The sequence below is a fragment of the Bacillus rossius genome, chromosome 16, assembly GCF_032445375.1.
Source record: "Bacillus rossius redtenbacheri isolate Brsri chromosome 16, Brsri_v3, whole genome shotgun sequence".
NCBI classification, from domain to species: Eukaryota; Metazoa; Arthropoda; class Insecta; order Phasmatodea; family Bacillidae; genus Bacillus; species Bacillus rossius.
This window is the reverse complement of record NC_086343.1, coordinates 33877802-33894280: the sequence shown is the minus strand read 5'-3', so window position 1 is coordinate 33894280 and position 16479 is coordinate 33877802. Positions and strand designations below refer to the sequence as shown.

At 35.9% G+C, this 16479-nt stretch overlaps 1 protein-coding gene and 2 non-coding genes across 4 annotated transcripts in view; 2 read left to right on the top strand and 1 right to left on the bottom strand.

Moving 5' to 3' along the window:
• LOC134539976 (obscurin) overlaps positions 1–16479 on the top strand; it is a 570520-nt gene that overhangs the window by 30423 nt on the left and 523618 nt on the right. The gene's annotated exons all lie outside the window — the stretch shown is intronic.
• Trnaf-gaa (transfer RNA phenylalanine (anticodon GAA)) lies at positions 1707–1779 on the bottom strand. The gene has a single exon. It is a non-coding gene; the product is annotated as a tRNA-Phe (tRNA).
• On the top strand, positions 5417–5489 carry Trnaf-gaa (transfer RNA phenylalanine (anticodon GAA)). Its single transcript has one exon. It is a non-coding gene; the product is annotated as a tRNA-Phe (tRNA).

Here is a 16479-nt window from a genome sequence, read left to right as displayed (position 1 = left end):
ACAGGATTCTTCTTTCTTCGGAATTATAAATGGCATTTAATCTTCGTAATTTCAAAGCAAATTAAAGTCGTTTGTCGATCTCTTAAACATGGATTTTTGTCGACTTCTCTTCTTAAGTAATTATTTTAAATCTTGATGTATGAGTATTATCTTCGTTGATTAAAATTATTATTTTCTTCAAAACTCAATTAATATTGGCATTAATAACCATTTCTAATCCTCTATAAAATATTCAATTATAAATCAATGTCAAAATCGTTGCGTTCTAGCTGTTGTCTTAATCAGGTCTCAATTCGTTCTAAAAGAATATTTTCCCCGTCACTAGTAAACGATTTTTTTTAGTTTGTTGTTAAAACAAAAATAGTAAAATTACTAACCATTACTGACGTGTTCATCTTTAAATCAATAGTTATTTCAAAAAATACTGATATGCTAGCCTTGACAATATTTAAAATAAAAAATAACATAGAGTAATACATAGACAAACGATAACCAAAACATTTACAGTCTGAATTAATCATAGAGTACAAATATAAACATACGGAATAAAATGTAATTAAACAAAATAAATATTAAAGGAAATTAAATATTTACTTTCTATAAAGTGTAAATATTGCCTTTATACTATGTTGCTTGTTTAGGTATAGGGAAATGTACTATAAACTAAAAATCAAATTGAAAAAAAGATTCATATTATAAGGTTAAAAAACTTAATTTCCACATAAATAATCATTTATCGGTGCTTATCTGTCTCCCTTTGACATGACGCTAAGTTTTTAAATAAAAGAGAGCATTCAATTGTGACCAGTTATATGATAGGGACTACATGTGCCCATAAAGGAATGTCACAGTTTTAATGGTAGGTACATTATAAAAAATTAATTTAGACTATTTACAACAAATAATACATAATATTGAAGGCAAACTAACCTAGTTTAACTTACAAATATTCAATATGTGCATCTTTAATTATACGGCAATTTTACAACCGAAAGTCCAAATCTTCCCTCAGTTTGGTTAAAAAGTCCGGTGTAGTGGAAGCAATAGCCTCTTCAATTCTGTGTCTCAACTCTGGCACATAATTAGGTATAAGCGGAACGTAGACACGATATTTTATAAAACCCCCCAAAAAAAAAATCGCATGGCGTTATGTCAGGTGAACGTGGAGGCCAGCGAAAAAAGAACTCTGTCGTCTCAACCATTACGATCAATCCAACTGTCATGTACTTCGACGTTCAACCAGTCTCCTACAAAGTGATTCCAATGGGGAGGGGCTACATCCTGTTGCCAAATAATTTTTACAGGTTCAATTTCTACTAATTGGGAAAATAGCTATTCCTTCAACATATCCAGATAAGCCACCCCTGTTACGGTAGCTTCAGCGAAACAAAAATGGTCCGTACATTTGACGTCGGGACACAGCGCAGAAAACGTTTAATTTTGGGAATCTCTTTGCTGATCTACAAGTTCTAGAGGATGTTCTGACCCCCAGATACGAACATTGTGGATATTTACCTTCCCACTTAGATGGAAAGTTGACTCATCGCTGAACACCACACGATCAAGAAAGTCATCTCCCCGCTCAAACACTTAAAAAAGGAAAGTTACAACTTACGCTATAGTCACCTGGCTTTAAAGTTTGCAGCAACTGTACCGGTATAGACGCATGGGTAAACACGCAGCTTATAAAATGCAAAATTAATTTTTGCCGAAACCCGGGATCGAACCAGGGACCTTTAGATCTTCAGTCTAACGCTCTCCCAGCTGAGCTATTTCGGCTATGTTTGATAATTATTTGAGTTAATATTTAATTGTGACCTTTAACCAAAACTCTATAACGCTTACAGTTGATACTATTAAAATCTATAACTGGGACTTTATTTTATGGACATACCATCTTTTGTCAACAGAATTTTACAAAACATCCTAAAAACCTATAATTTAACTAACTGCCAATATTTGTTTTCACTTTCCAACCATAACGTTGGGGCACGTTTATAATTTTTTAAAACTTAATGTTATCTAAACCAATGCTACAAGTAAACATTTATAATATAATTTCGGTGGCTAAACGAAACGTTGTAAACATAAATATTAATTCAGTTGACGGTGAACTGGCATCAGTATCCTACATAACAATTTGTATCAAGGTTATGGTTTTGAAAGCTATTAAAAATAAAACCTTAAAATAACGGTTTTTATTTCCTTTAAAGAAAATTGAGCTTAACGGTTAACGACTACTTCACAGAAAAATGCATTTTCTCAAGACTAGTTGCTACAAAAAAAATCGTAATTTGACCACTCATTGAGCCCTACCTGCCTTGCTTTGTCCGTTACCATTGTTAACATTTGTATTTGTTTGCGCGAATACACTGAATTATGCTAAATTAAGGTTTCAATAGAACTGTAATGCTTTGTTTAATTCACTTTTATTACTCTATGGTTATTTTGGGTGACCATACTACACACAATTTTGCATATTGTCATTTCAATTTTTTTCCCACATTTTACTTAACTACCACTCAAACGGATGCTAGATTAACGCCAGTGTTTTGAGCAGTAGCTCCAACGTGACGTATTTGCGCAGAAAGATATAAATTTGTACACGGATCGGACAGGACTGTGTATTCAGGCCATGCACTGTCGTAACTTTACATGTATCGGCGTGCCTTGAACACGGATAACAAATAGAAAACTCTTGTTGTATTACAAGTTCCAAGCGAATGCGTGACAACTATGTTTTCACGTTAGTTTTCAGTGAGGAATAAGTTAAAACCTACACCATTTAAGTGCTGTTCGTTGAGATAGGCAATTGTAAATTAATATTGGTCTGTTAAATTAAAATATAGCACTGTATTTAAAAAGGTCAATTTAGTAATTTTAAAATAAATTTTTAAACAAAAAAAATTATTCATTATCTCTTGTTGAAAACCTTAGGTAAATAGTTTTCTCGGCAGCAGCCCTAAGGTTTCAGTAATATATTTAAAGAAAATGACACAGGATATTTTTCATGATATTTGTTCACTGGTAATTTTATACCAAAGTCACATAGGGAGAAATAAACACACTCGAATTAGTCGGATAGTAAATTTTTTCGAAGCGATATTACTCTGCCATTTTATGATGCATAAGTACTTATAAATGCAGAATTTTACCACCGCTTATTCCTAAAGTAGTTTATTCGCAAACAAAGATGCCACAAGGCATTCCTGCAGACGAGCTTACCTACTTCAGGCGCTAACGCACCAGAGCTATTTTTATCTGCGTTGTACGAATCAACCCGTATTTATGCTGAAATAAAAATATATGGAACTTCTGCAAATACCAGTCATGCAAATGCATATATAACTGACCAAAATAATTGCGTAGAAAACCGGTGTGGTCGAAACGTCCAAAATATATTTTCCATGCTAGCGTATTCGCTGATCGAAACACGACTTCAAAACAATATCTTTGTTCACGACACTTAAATTATTTGGAAACACAATACTTTAATAAATGTGAAATACCAGTTTAAAAAGCAGTCGATTTTTTACGTTTTTGACGTGACAACGTCTAATAAATCGATTATCGCCATCTGCACGCACGAAAAAGGATGACTCATTGTCCCGTTACGCACATTGTCCCGTTACGCTCATTGAACGCTTGCGCCGCATCTATCTCTCTTCCACTCGATTGGAACAACCATCGATTTGACTTTTTCGAGGCACATTAAACTTGAAACACTCCCATTCGTTTCCTACTTTTCCTTTCATCGTCCTATCCTTAACATAATAACACAGATTGGAAGAAGTTAAATAGCAAACATGTATGAAAGTTATGGTTAAAATAATCTGTTCGTTAAAGTAATAAACATATTTGAATTAATGAGTGAAAATAAAAGTAAATTTATGAATTAAATTGTAGATTTCATTTCACTCCTTCTTAGTATCCATACAAAATAGTGATAATTCAATAAAAATGATTCAATTTTATTCATTAAAGTATGCAATCATTTCATCAATGTTTTGTTATGACGTCACGTTAAACTATCGTCCGTAAACCGACTTTACAGACAACCACTTTTTATTTTAATATTAAAAGAATAAATACTTGAAATTATACTAGTAATCAGATTTTTAAAATGCAAGAATAATTAACCTTTATTGCAGAAATTGTTGTTGTAATAAGCAATGAAAACCACATTAACTTTTCACTTCACTTTATAAACAGTCGAGTGGAAGAGAGATAGATGCGGCGCAAGCGTACAATGAGCGTAACGGGACACATCATAACGGGACACAGCGTAACGGAACAATATGCGTAACGGGACACTTTTTCGTGCGTGCAGCGGGCGTTCATCGATTTATTAGACGTTGTCACGTCAAAAAGCAAATTATAGAAAATGACTTAGACAAGCCAGCAGTAGTCGGAGAAGTCAGAAGTCTCCCTCCCCAGGATCTCTTCGCAGGCGGGAAACGTGACGGACGTTGCCTCTCACCCCTCTCATGACGTATGTTTGTCTCTAATGACCTCGTTGAAGAGACGTAGGGCCGCTTGCAGAGTCAGGTGAGTCAAGTCCGAGAAAGAACTTGGCAGGTTCATAAAATGGAAGAATACTCCACTTCGCCTCAAGTCACGACTGTGCAAGCCGGCCGTAGTCCGAGCTAGGGAGCAAGCAAGCTTCCAACCAGCACTCGCAGCTCTCTCGTGTGCGGCAGCACACTGTGACGTCACTTCTTAGCGCTAGTGTGACCGTCGCAGCTGTCAGGAACGAGACCTGTCAGCTGGGACAGGAGGGAAGATTGCCATCACTGGCTCCCGATCTATGAACGGGAAGCCTTTTTTTCACAGACGAGAGAGCCAAACGCCCGATCGTGCATCTTCGGGGTTTTATTTTGGTTCATATGCTTACTTACCTAATATAACCAACCATCCACAATGTTTTAAAGTATTTATAATGTAGCTAACCTATCCTAATCGACCGCAAAATTTAATTCCACACCGGTTTATACAACGAGTTGGAACGGAAAAAAAAAAGCGAGCATGAACTTCGGGGTACTTCGGGTGTGGCTCTCTCGTCTGTGAAATAAAGGCTCCAATCTATAAACACGTCTGCACGCTCTCTCGTCCGAAAACGATAATGGAATACAAAATTACCATTTAGCGAGATTTAATACATTTTCACGATTCAACCTTTTATTTAGATTATGATCATCTAGACGTCCCAAAACCTATTCTTACAAAAAAAAGTAAAGAATTTTTTTTTCTCGAGAATTTACATATATGACAGTCTTTACCAAAAATTACTTCATTCGACAACAGAAAAATATCCGAATATGTACCAACGCGGATTATTCAACTGTTTGAGTTGTGTGTTCCTTCATAAACAATTCCATATTTATTATAACCTGTACAAATAAATAAGTACATACGAGCCGAAATAGCTCAGCTGGGAGAGCGTTAGACTGAAGATCTAAAAGTCCCTGGTTCGATCCCGGGTTTCGGCAAATGTTCATTTTACTTTCTCTATAATAGTATGTACATTTTACACTGCATTTATTATAGTATGTCCTCCTCAAACACACGGAAGAAACGTTAGTCGATGACGTCTGATTTTAGCTTTTTTTTTTGACGTGACAACGTCTAATAAATTGATGAACGCCAGCTGCAAGCATGAAAAAGTGTCCCGTAACGCACATTGTCCCGTTGCGCTGTGTCCCGTTGCGCTGTGTCCCGTTGCGCACATTGTCCCGTTACGCTTTGTCCCGTTACGCTTTGTCCCGTTACGCAAATTGTACGCTTGCGCCGCATCTATCTCTCTTCCACTCGATTGGAACAACCATCGATTTGACTTTTTCGAGGCACATCAAACTTGAAACACTCCCATTCGTTTCCTACTTTTCCTATCATCGTCCTATCCTCAACAGAATAACACAGATTGGAAGATGTTAAATGGCAAACATGAAACCACATAATATAAAAGTAAAATCATTTAGGCAACTACCCGCTTAAATGTTCCACATTGTTTGAGAATAATCTCTTCGTTAAAGAAATAAACATATTTGAATTAATGAGTGCAAATAAAAGTAAATTTATCAATTAAATTATAGATTTCATTTTGTATTCATACAAAATAGTGATAATTCAATAAAAATGATTCAATTTTATTCATAAAAGTATGCAATAATTTACTCAATGTTTTGTTATGACGTCACGTTAACCTATCGTCCGTAAACCGACTTTACGGACAACCAATGTTTTGTTGTGGGAACAACCCCAAGGATGCGACACATTATAACTAGTTGATGTATTGTTGGCTCTGTTGTTTGTCAACTGGCTTTTTACAGGCGAACGTCGTCGTGCAGTCAGTTCGGAACCTAATCTCGCTCGCACTTTGTCTCGTTAATAACTTGCACGGTTCTCGTCGCAAATGGTCCCACGACAACCTTCACCGCCGCCGACACAGCTGACGACCAGCATCCTTGGTGTCGCAGTGGTACCACGCAAAAAAAAAAAATTGGTTGTCTGTAAAGTCGGTTTCCGGAAGATAGTTTAACGTGACAACGTCATAATAAAACATTAATGAAATGATTGCATAATTTTATGAATAAAATTGAATCATTTTAATTTTAGTAATAAAAGAATAAATACTTGAAATTAAATTAGTAATCTGATTTTTAAAATGCAAGAATAATTAACCTTTATTTCCGAAATGGTTGTTGTAATAAGCAATGAAAACCACATTAACTTTTCACTTCACTTTATAAACAGTCGACCAGATGACTTGTGATTAATTTTAAAAACTGGCTTTTAGCTATACAGTTTAAATATAATTATGAACAAGTTTTCATATAGATTAATTGTAATCAAATATCTATCATCCATTATATTAATCACCATAATTTTTTTAGTCAATTATAACATAACCTATTATTACTGCACTCGCCGACAGCGTAACGGAACACAGCGTAACGGATCAATGAGCGTAACGGGATACAGCGTAACAGAACAATGAGCGTAACGAAACAATGTGCGTAACGGGACACTTTTTCGTGTGTGCAGCCGGCGTTCATCGATTTATTAGACGTTGTCACGTCAAAAAATAAAATATTACCGTGTTTTGTCATTCTCTGCCACCCATTACATTTCTGCCCCGCAATTGGCAAACACGCGGCATGAATATTAAAGTTTAAATGTTACATTTTCTATTTATTTCACATTTTTTATGTGCAAAAATCTTTGCTCTCGGTATACAGCATTTGGTAAGAGTAGTTTCGTGACCGGAACGAAAAAAAGTGTAACCATGGTGCTGCCATCTGTGACGGATGGCGCGAACCAACGAGACAAAGGGGAATATTTTAGTATTGTTGCAAGTATAATGTGGGGCGAACTGGGTTCGCAAGGGATAGCCTAATTAAAAAAAATATTATTGCAGTTTTCATAATTACTAATATTTACATTACTAATAAACAATTGTACTTAAAAAAGTCTGATCACTAATCATTCCCACTTAAAAACGTTTATTCGCAAATAACTTATTAACTTTCAAGTCCGCAGTTCGCACTCCTCACTGGAGCCAGGCTCAACAGTGGTTCTCCCCTTACCTCGCGCCTGTCCACACACACAGTCTCGCGCCACTGTCACCGCACTCTCACGATCCAGTCGAACTCTGTATCGTGCCACTCTCTAGGGGGTCTCACACCCTCTTCGCCGATGTCGCACTTCCCTTCACTCGCGGAACTCTCGGAACTCGCTCGGAACTCGACGAGAGCGGCTGTGACGAGGCGCGTCATCCCGGGCCGACCCGACGCCCGAAACATCGAGAATGGTGATACTTATTCACGCCACTCCACGCGGTGGCCTCTGTAAGCCCGGAATTCCCTATGGGCCGCTAAAGGCGATAATAGCCCCAGGCGGGATGATTAGTAATTTTTTTTTCAAGTCTTTTTCGTTTTTATCATAGCCGTTTGATTATACAGATCGAATGTTTCGATAGTCGACGTAGATGCTCCGGCAACGAATTCTAGCGGCGAGTTGCGGAAACTACATGTGATTCGCGTCAATAAATGTAGTTGAAAACACAAAAAATCTCGTATGTTTATCACTGTCTTTAAGGCCATCTTTCACAGATTTTTTATTTTTCTATGTTAAAGAGTTGTGAATGGATACTTTAAAACTGTAGTCGTTTTTTGTTTAAGAACCATAATTTTCAATATATTTCATTTCTAAGTTGATAATTTAGGGTTTTATTGTACCTTCTTTTTTAATTAACTATTCATTTTTCCCTACTAAATTGTATTTGATGTGATCCGTACCATCTGCACAACAAAATAACATATTATGAAAGCGATAAAGCAAGTGTGTTGTAGTCTTAAGTGATGCTTAAATAAGCGCAAATATTTTGGTAAATATCACCATTTATCTCTCATCGGAAAATTTTCAGATTTTGTCAATCGATAGTTTGAAACTTAATCTGTGAAATAAAGTCTGTTTCGAATTTCTTAGTAATTTGTAGCTCCCAAAAAACATCCAGTTTTAAAACACTGAATTTGTTATGTCAGTTGTCTTCAACACTCTTCTCTTGGACTGTACAGTAGTTGAGCCTGTGTTGCACGCACCCGGCCACCCGCTGACAGCCATGGCGCGCGGAACTGCCCCTCTCGGGCAGCAGTAGGCTGGTCTTTGACCTTGAAGATTAGTCACACAAACACACTTTCCAAGATTCAACTGGCAGAGTGAGCATCAGCTGGAAGACGTAAAGTGAAGTGAACTTTGTGGAAATAAATACTATTTTAGCTTTATGTATTAAACTTGCTCATAGAGTTTTTTTAAAATGCTAATATTGATGGGCAAACAAATTCCGGGCAAACCTCGGGCTTCTCGTCCATGGAAACGAAATAAACACGCGAAAGCTGCGAACGAGATATGGAGGAAAATAAGAAAAGCAAGTAACATTGATAATGATGAAGAGGGGCAAGCATATATATATAATCTGAGTTTAATCGAAATAGAATAACAATTAATTTAACATGAAACAATATAGTTACATATTTGAAGTAATAAATACATTTCTATTGAATTGAGTTGTGTCGAAGTTTAGAATTTGAAATATATTAAAGTTAATGTCAGCCCCATTGCGAATTTGATTAAAAAATGTAAAAATAAGCGCGTATTTTAAACATAGGTACTGAAACTAGCTATCATTGCGTACTCAGTAGATTGCCAGCTAATGGTGCAAGAGGTTGCGGGTTTGAACGGCAAGGTTTAGTTCTTTGTGGTCATAAATTTAAGTTACTTTAGCCCTTACCATTAGCAATGCAGCTTATAAATCCAATTATTACAGCTAGATAATGTAAAGGTCAGGTGAATCTTGATTTCAGTTATGCTTAAACAATCTGGCTATTTATGTTAGTACATATCGCGGGAAATTTTCTATACTGTTTTTATAGCTTTTGAGCAGTACATTTAACTTAGTTAATTAATTTTTTCCTCTCAATCACAGCGTGAGTAAAATTATAAATCATATAACTGGGACTGTATTTAGAAGTATAGAAATACTATAGCATCAAGTCCCTTCTCTGAATACATTCATAGTGTCAAAGCCTTATTGCCAAGTGCTTTTTACAACGAGTCTCCAAAAAACTAAACGCACAAAGTTTCACAACATAATAAATTATTTTCTCAAAATAAACAAACACAATATATATAAGATTGCCTTAAATTGTATAATAATATTTCAAATATATTTTTTAAGTCATTATTTAACATTTGTCCATATTACTTAGTATGACATTGTATCATTGATATTACCCGCCTGCCATTATTAGGTAGATTTAGAATAAAGGCTACCTATTGTAGCCGTTCTCACGGTGCGACTTCCGGAAATTTTTTTTACATAGTTTTTCGTTTTATGGTCCACAGACCCCAAAACCATAGTCAACTCAAAAGTTTATATATATATATATATATATATATATAGACACACACACACATCAAATTTTTATGGACACGATAACAGCCATAATATTTTTACAAATAACTTCCAAAATGATAGAAAAATATAGTTAATGGGTAAAATCCGACCCAATGGGTAGAAATGGGGAAGGTTTTCCGAAAAACAGTAAAACCGCAATAACTCCCATAATATGATGAATATCACATCTGCTAGAGCGTCTAATAAATTGTAATTGTAGTGAAAATACGATTTTTTTTGTTTGGTCTAAACTAATATTTTATACAGCCAACTATAATTGCAAAGGATGAAAAAAACAGGGGTTGAAGAACAAAAAATCCCTTTTGGCACAGCCTACAGGCATAGGTAGATTTCAAAGTAACTATTACTTCTGTAAATATTTTTTTATCTTCTATAAACTCATTGAATGGATGTAATAGTGTATCTACTGAGAGAGTTATGAATTTTTTTAAATTCTTCCCCTTATTTTCAACCCCTTGCAGCAATGGTTCGTCCGATCGAAAATTGTTCCAGACAAAAGTTTTAGGTAAAAATTATAAAATTAGATACAGTATTTACGAATTCGATGTTGTGACTTCGAAGGAAGTTGTGATTTTTCTTGTTCGCCAACCCTTGTTTTTTCAACCCCTTGCAGTTGCGGTTGGTCGTATAAAAATTATTTCAGACGAAACATGTACATAATAATTTACGGTTTCACACTAAAACAGAGAGGATTTAACAGAGTACATGGTACATTAATTATGATTTTATTTAATTCGACTCCTTTATTTTTTCAACCCCCTGCAACAATAGTTCATCTTATCAAAAATTGTTTCAGACAAAAGTTTTAGACAAAAATTATAAGATTTACGAACAATTTGAAAGGATTGAATATTGTCTCTATTGAGGGAGTTATGAATTTTTGTTTAAATTTTAACCTTTATTTCTTCAACCCCTTCCATAATGGTTCGTCTAATCAAAACTTGTTTCAGACAAAAGTTTTAGATACAAATTATTAGAAAAAAAAATAATTTGTACGAATTCGATGTTATGCCTACGAACAGAGTTATGATTTTTTTGTCCGCCAACCCTTGTTTTTCAACCCCTTGCAGTTATGATTGGAGCAGGAATCTCTCATTCATCAGGTCCATCGTGGCACACCATTGCGTGGAAAAAAAATATGCGGAAGAAGTCCAGGAAAAACTTTGAAAATATTGTGTTCTAGGCGTGAAAAAATCAGAAAATGTCTGAACAACAATGGCCTAAAAAGAAGAAGAAATGTACAATTGATTTAGATAACGATTACGGAGCAGAAAGTTTAGAGCCAGACATACCTGAAGTTGAAATGCAGAAGAAGGCGGGAGAATTACTAAATAAATTACGTGACGATGTCGACGATATCTGTACTCATGATAAGCTGTTCGCTTTAGAAAGGAATACGCAAGGCCAGCACGACAACGCACTTTGGAGAACAACACGTCTGAATCGTCTTACAGCATCCAGTTTTGGATTAGTAATTCGAAGATTACATCATACTTCTTGCCACAATCTTGTGAAGAACATTCTCTTCAAGAAAGAACTACATACTGAAGCGGTTAAATTTGGAAGGCTACATGAAAAAACCGCACTGCGCAAATATGAAGAGATCACTGGTGTGACTACAGAAAAGTGTGGCACATTTGTGTCTCAGACAATGCCCTACCTCGGTGCTTCTCCGGACGCTCTAGTAGGCAGTGATGGCATTGTAGAGGTAGTGTTTTCCTTCTATTGGTGAAAATAAATTTTTAGATGTACTTAAAGGAAAGCGCTTGATTTGTTTAGAAGAACAAGACGGTAGTCTGCATCTCAAGAAAACTCACAGTTTTCATTACCAAATTCAGGGACAGCTTAACATTTCAAACAAAAAGTATTGCGATTTCATTGCCTACAGCAGAAATAACTTCTTTGGTCAAAGAATTTTTAAAGATGAACAATTTTGGCTTGACAAGATGATACCTGAAATAATAAATAGCCGCATAAAGACGAAAATGAAATGCAGAGACCATAAATATATTTCAGAAGCACAAGAAAAACAAGAAAAGAAACAAATGGCAAGTAAATCAAAATTAAAAAATGATTAGTTTTTTCTATAAATAACTGAACATAAGGCTTTGATAACAAAATAATATGCTATATTAGGCCTAGTACTTTACAAAAGTTAAATAATGGTAATAATAAAAGGCGACTGCTTTATCCTAAAATCATAGTTTTTTGTTATATAAAATTATTTGTTAGGAGTGTTTCGAACTATTGCAAGAATTTGTGTGTATTTTTTTCATCTGCTGCCATAAACATTCCATACATATATTTTGGCATATAGTTAATTTTAATTAACACTAGTTTTGTTTGTTTTCACAATTAAATATATTGCATTAATGAATTACGCTATAAGCAAAAGTGTTTTCAGTAGCGAAAATGTGTATTCTCTTCAATTTATATAGGAAATTTTCTTCATATTAGATACAACATGTACGAGATGATTATTACAGAGGTTTCATAAAGTATGCTTGATCTGTCTTAGTATGACTATGACGGCAATTGTTTCGTTTTCGGATTTTAGCACTGGAAGTAGTAAACATTTAAATTATTTAATTTTTTTTATCTGAATTTGCAAAACATTTTTGTAAGTGTAGGAATCTAGGTACTTAAAGTACGTGCCATTTAAATTTCTAATAAATATATGAGTAATTTGTAAGGAAACGTTACTGTTTATTTCGAGGATTCAGAAATTCAGATGGAAAGTATTCCGAGTGTTTATATATTGTATGCACACTCACAGTAAAAATCTATGTAGAAACCTATTATAGATTTTACGTTATAATTCTACAAAATAAATATGTTACTGGAAAGGAAATGTTTTGTGATCTTGGAAAATAGAAATCTCACAAATAATTTTAAAATAAACCAAATTATGCTTGTCTACTGTAAAAAAAAAAATGTTTGGCATCTTAGTTGTTCCCAAAATAAAATGCTGCATATAAAATACTTTCAGTGTGTGTTCTCGCAATTTCAAATTCTTGCGCATTCTTAAATATTCAAAAGCCTAAGAGTCATTATATGGTATGGAAACAATTTGGCCATTTTTTTGAATTAGGGTTTTAGTTACATGCAAATAAGTTAAACTTACTATTAAAAAATGCAGGAGACATTATATTGTTTTTATTAAATATATATGGGCTATGAATAAATTCATTCATATACAAAGTTACAAGCCAGCTAATGGTTCTCTATCATTCTTTTTCGGAAATTACCGTTGCAGTTAATCAGTTTTCTGTGCCGGTACAAAATATGCTGTATCTTAAAGTTATACTTGAACTAAGTTAGAAATTATACCTCTTTCTTCTGCATTTCTCTTTCTTACCGTCAAGCTTTTATCACGAAGTGTTTTTTTTTTTTTGTTTTTTCTAATGCTTCTCCACAAGCCGCCCCCAAGCATTATCACAGTAAAAAATATTTTATCAGAAGTTGCTTATCTAAGTTTTTTTTTTCAAATGTCGGTTTTGTTTATATATTATATTGGTTCATATTTGCTGAAACTCAATATGCAGGGTTACATAATTTGATTGTGTAAATTTCCTATGTTTTTTTCTTCAAACCCATTATTCAGCTGCCCTGCACAATATTCGTTCATATCTGAACGAGATTTTGTGAAAATTTGCCGCAAATTCATGATTGAACAGTTAATAACGTTTACTGAATTGTTGGTCTGCCGAACTCAAAACTCATTTTCTCTCAATCTCTCTTTCGTGTGACCACGATCATTTTCGGTGTTAATGAGTGCTATTTTTTAATGCTAGTTAACTGTTATTTTATATTTGAAAATACCTGTATTTTTAGTGTTCATTCGAATTACATAGAGAGGTGATGGGGCTGCCCTGCACGATGCTGTGTTTCAGATAAGATTTTCAGAGGAAACGCCAATGGAGCTAAGGGACTCCTTGTCAAGGAAGTGATTGTGTGCCATATTTTCTCTGTCCTCTTCGCTTTGGCGTTTCGGTTGTCCCTCAGTTCCTAGAAACTCTGCAGGTAGTCCTGGAGGAAGGGTGTGAGCGGATGATGGAGGTTTGGCGGGGTTTTGTGGGGAGGGATGCGGGGTGGAAGAGGACGGCATTAGGGAGAGTACAGTCGCGCCTAGAACATTGTGGCCGGGCGTATACCAGACTTGCGGGCAGGTAATTTGGCCTTAAAGATTTGCACGTTGAATTTCGGGTCCAAGTTTTGTAATTATAAAATTATTTGCAGCGCGAACAACATGTGTTTGCTCGTTATCCGAGGTTAGTTGTTTTTACACATCGCTGGCCGAGTGCTGAAAGACTCGCTCACAATTATTTTTGTTTTTTTTTTGCGGTGCACATAACTCCAGTCCCTCCGACCCGACGCGAGACACCCGCCTGGCGCAAGCCTGCCCCGTCCCCCGGCGCCAGCCATCCGGATGAATCAGGCGAGTCCCAAATAGCCGCCCGAGGACCGGAATGTAGGCCGGCTTGCCTAATGGCGCGGCGCCTACTACCGCCGCATGAGGGGAATCCATCATTTCACAGACGAGGGAGCCAAACGCCCGATCGTGCATCTTCGGTTTTTTTTTGTTCATTGTAAATAAATATGGTGGTGTTAATAAAATTATACTAATGATCACTTAGGTTAGGTTAGCTACATTATAAATACTTTAACACATTGTGGACGGTTGATTTGGTTAGGATAGCTACATTAAAGATACGGGAAAAAAAAAGCATGAACTTCGGGGATTTTCGGGTTTTGGCTCTCTCGTCTGTGAAAAGAAGGCTTCCCCCGCATGAGCACGCTGTCACAAGCCGCGGTGCAGTTGCGCACTTTCGGAGAGCGCCCCCTTATTCGGGCTCACATGCTCCAGGAAAAGAAACCTGCAAACTTCTAACCTCGGCAACGAGCGAACTCTTTTGGTTCTCACGTTGGTCATGTTGCAAATAAATTTACCTAATGAAATTCGGATTGTTCAATTTAACGTAAAATTCATCAAAATAACGTTGAGCGTGATAAATAAATTTATATATTAATTAATTGTGGTTTTTCAATTACCATAATTTCTGGATGCGAATCAAACACATATTTTCTGCGCCCACCGCTAGAATTTGTTGCCTAAATAGTAAACGTTGCTTGCCACCATCAAATGCAGACAGTAATTTGAAGCACAAAACAACCGGACATTTTAAACTATTAGAAACGGCTCCAATAAAACCTTGGTTTTTCCTGATGTTAAACAATGAATTTGTTTAAATTTCATCAAACAAATGATATAATAAAGTTTCCGCGCATATTAGAAGTTATACTTCTATATTATGACTAAAATATTAACCAGAAACATTTTAAAAAACTTATTAAAACACTAAGATATTAGTTTTTTGCTTGAACGCCTGAAATATGTCTGTTGACACTTCCTAGAAACAAACCATAACATCATTGAGCTAATTCTAAACGTTATTAAAAAATAAAAATAATTTTCCAGTGTCTATATTTGAACTTCGCCCCTTATGGATACCAAAAGCGCACTCTATCACTGTGCTAATTTATTATTTGGTTTATTGGGAACTTATACACGCACTGTGCAGATTGAGGTAGTGAATGATTCTTTACAAATAGGTTACATGATCTCACACCAAGACTCCATCATCACGTTATACCATTACAACATTTTTAAGACACGAAGAAATAATGTTTATATCTCTTTCTTAATATATTGTTTTTGACCACAGCCCATCTGCCATGTCGTAACTGGGAGATAAAGTTCCGCAGTAAATGTGGCTCTGGAGTTGTGAGTACGTAATCAATTTGCTTTGTCATCAACCACACTGCAGTCCTGCTCTTCACAGAAAGAAACGTCATTATGTCAAGGTAGTACATCCTGTTTGTGCAAACATCTCTCATAGGTATACATAGAAGTCTTCCAAGTGTTCGCGATTTTTTCCTTCGATATTTGGCAGGAGTCAGGTCGTTTACGAAATGCAAAGTCTGCGGCACGGAGATGAGGGGATAATTCTGATTCGGAAATATTTTTCCATATTTGCTTCCACCGCAGTGAGAGGATCTTGGTTTGGATTTTCAGTACGTACGGAGTTTGTTGTCCATCGATGAAAATCATTAGAGATGACGAGTTGACACTTTTGTTCCATCTGGGGGTTCTGAAATTGTGGCCCTCAGATTTTCAGCGGCTGTCCTGTAGTGCCGAGGGACCCTTCCCATTTCGCCTCCTGCTTCCCATGCTTCGGTGCACAAGGCTGATGAACGTCTGCCCTTGGAGATGCTCTGTATAATGGACTTATGGAATAAAGCTCTTGCTTTCTGCACGTGTTCTATGAGCCGAGACCCCCTTTAACGTTAGTTGATCCCTGCTGACTTTGAAAAGGAAGCCTTTCCAAATGAACCATCCAATGTATTGCCTGATGTGTGCTCTCATTGCTGCTGGCATTTGAAACACATGTGCCATGTACCGTATACTGGGACAGTGAGTAGGTGTTGATGATGTATATTCT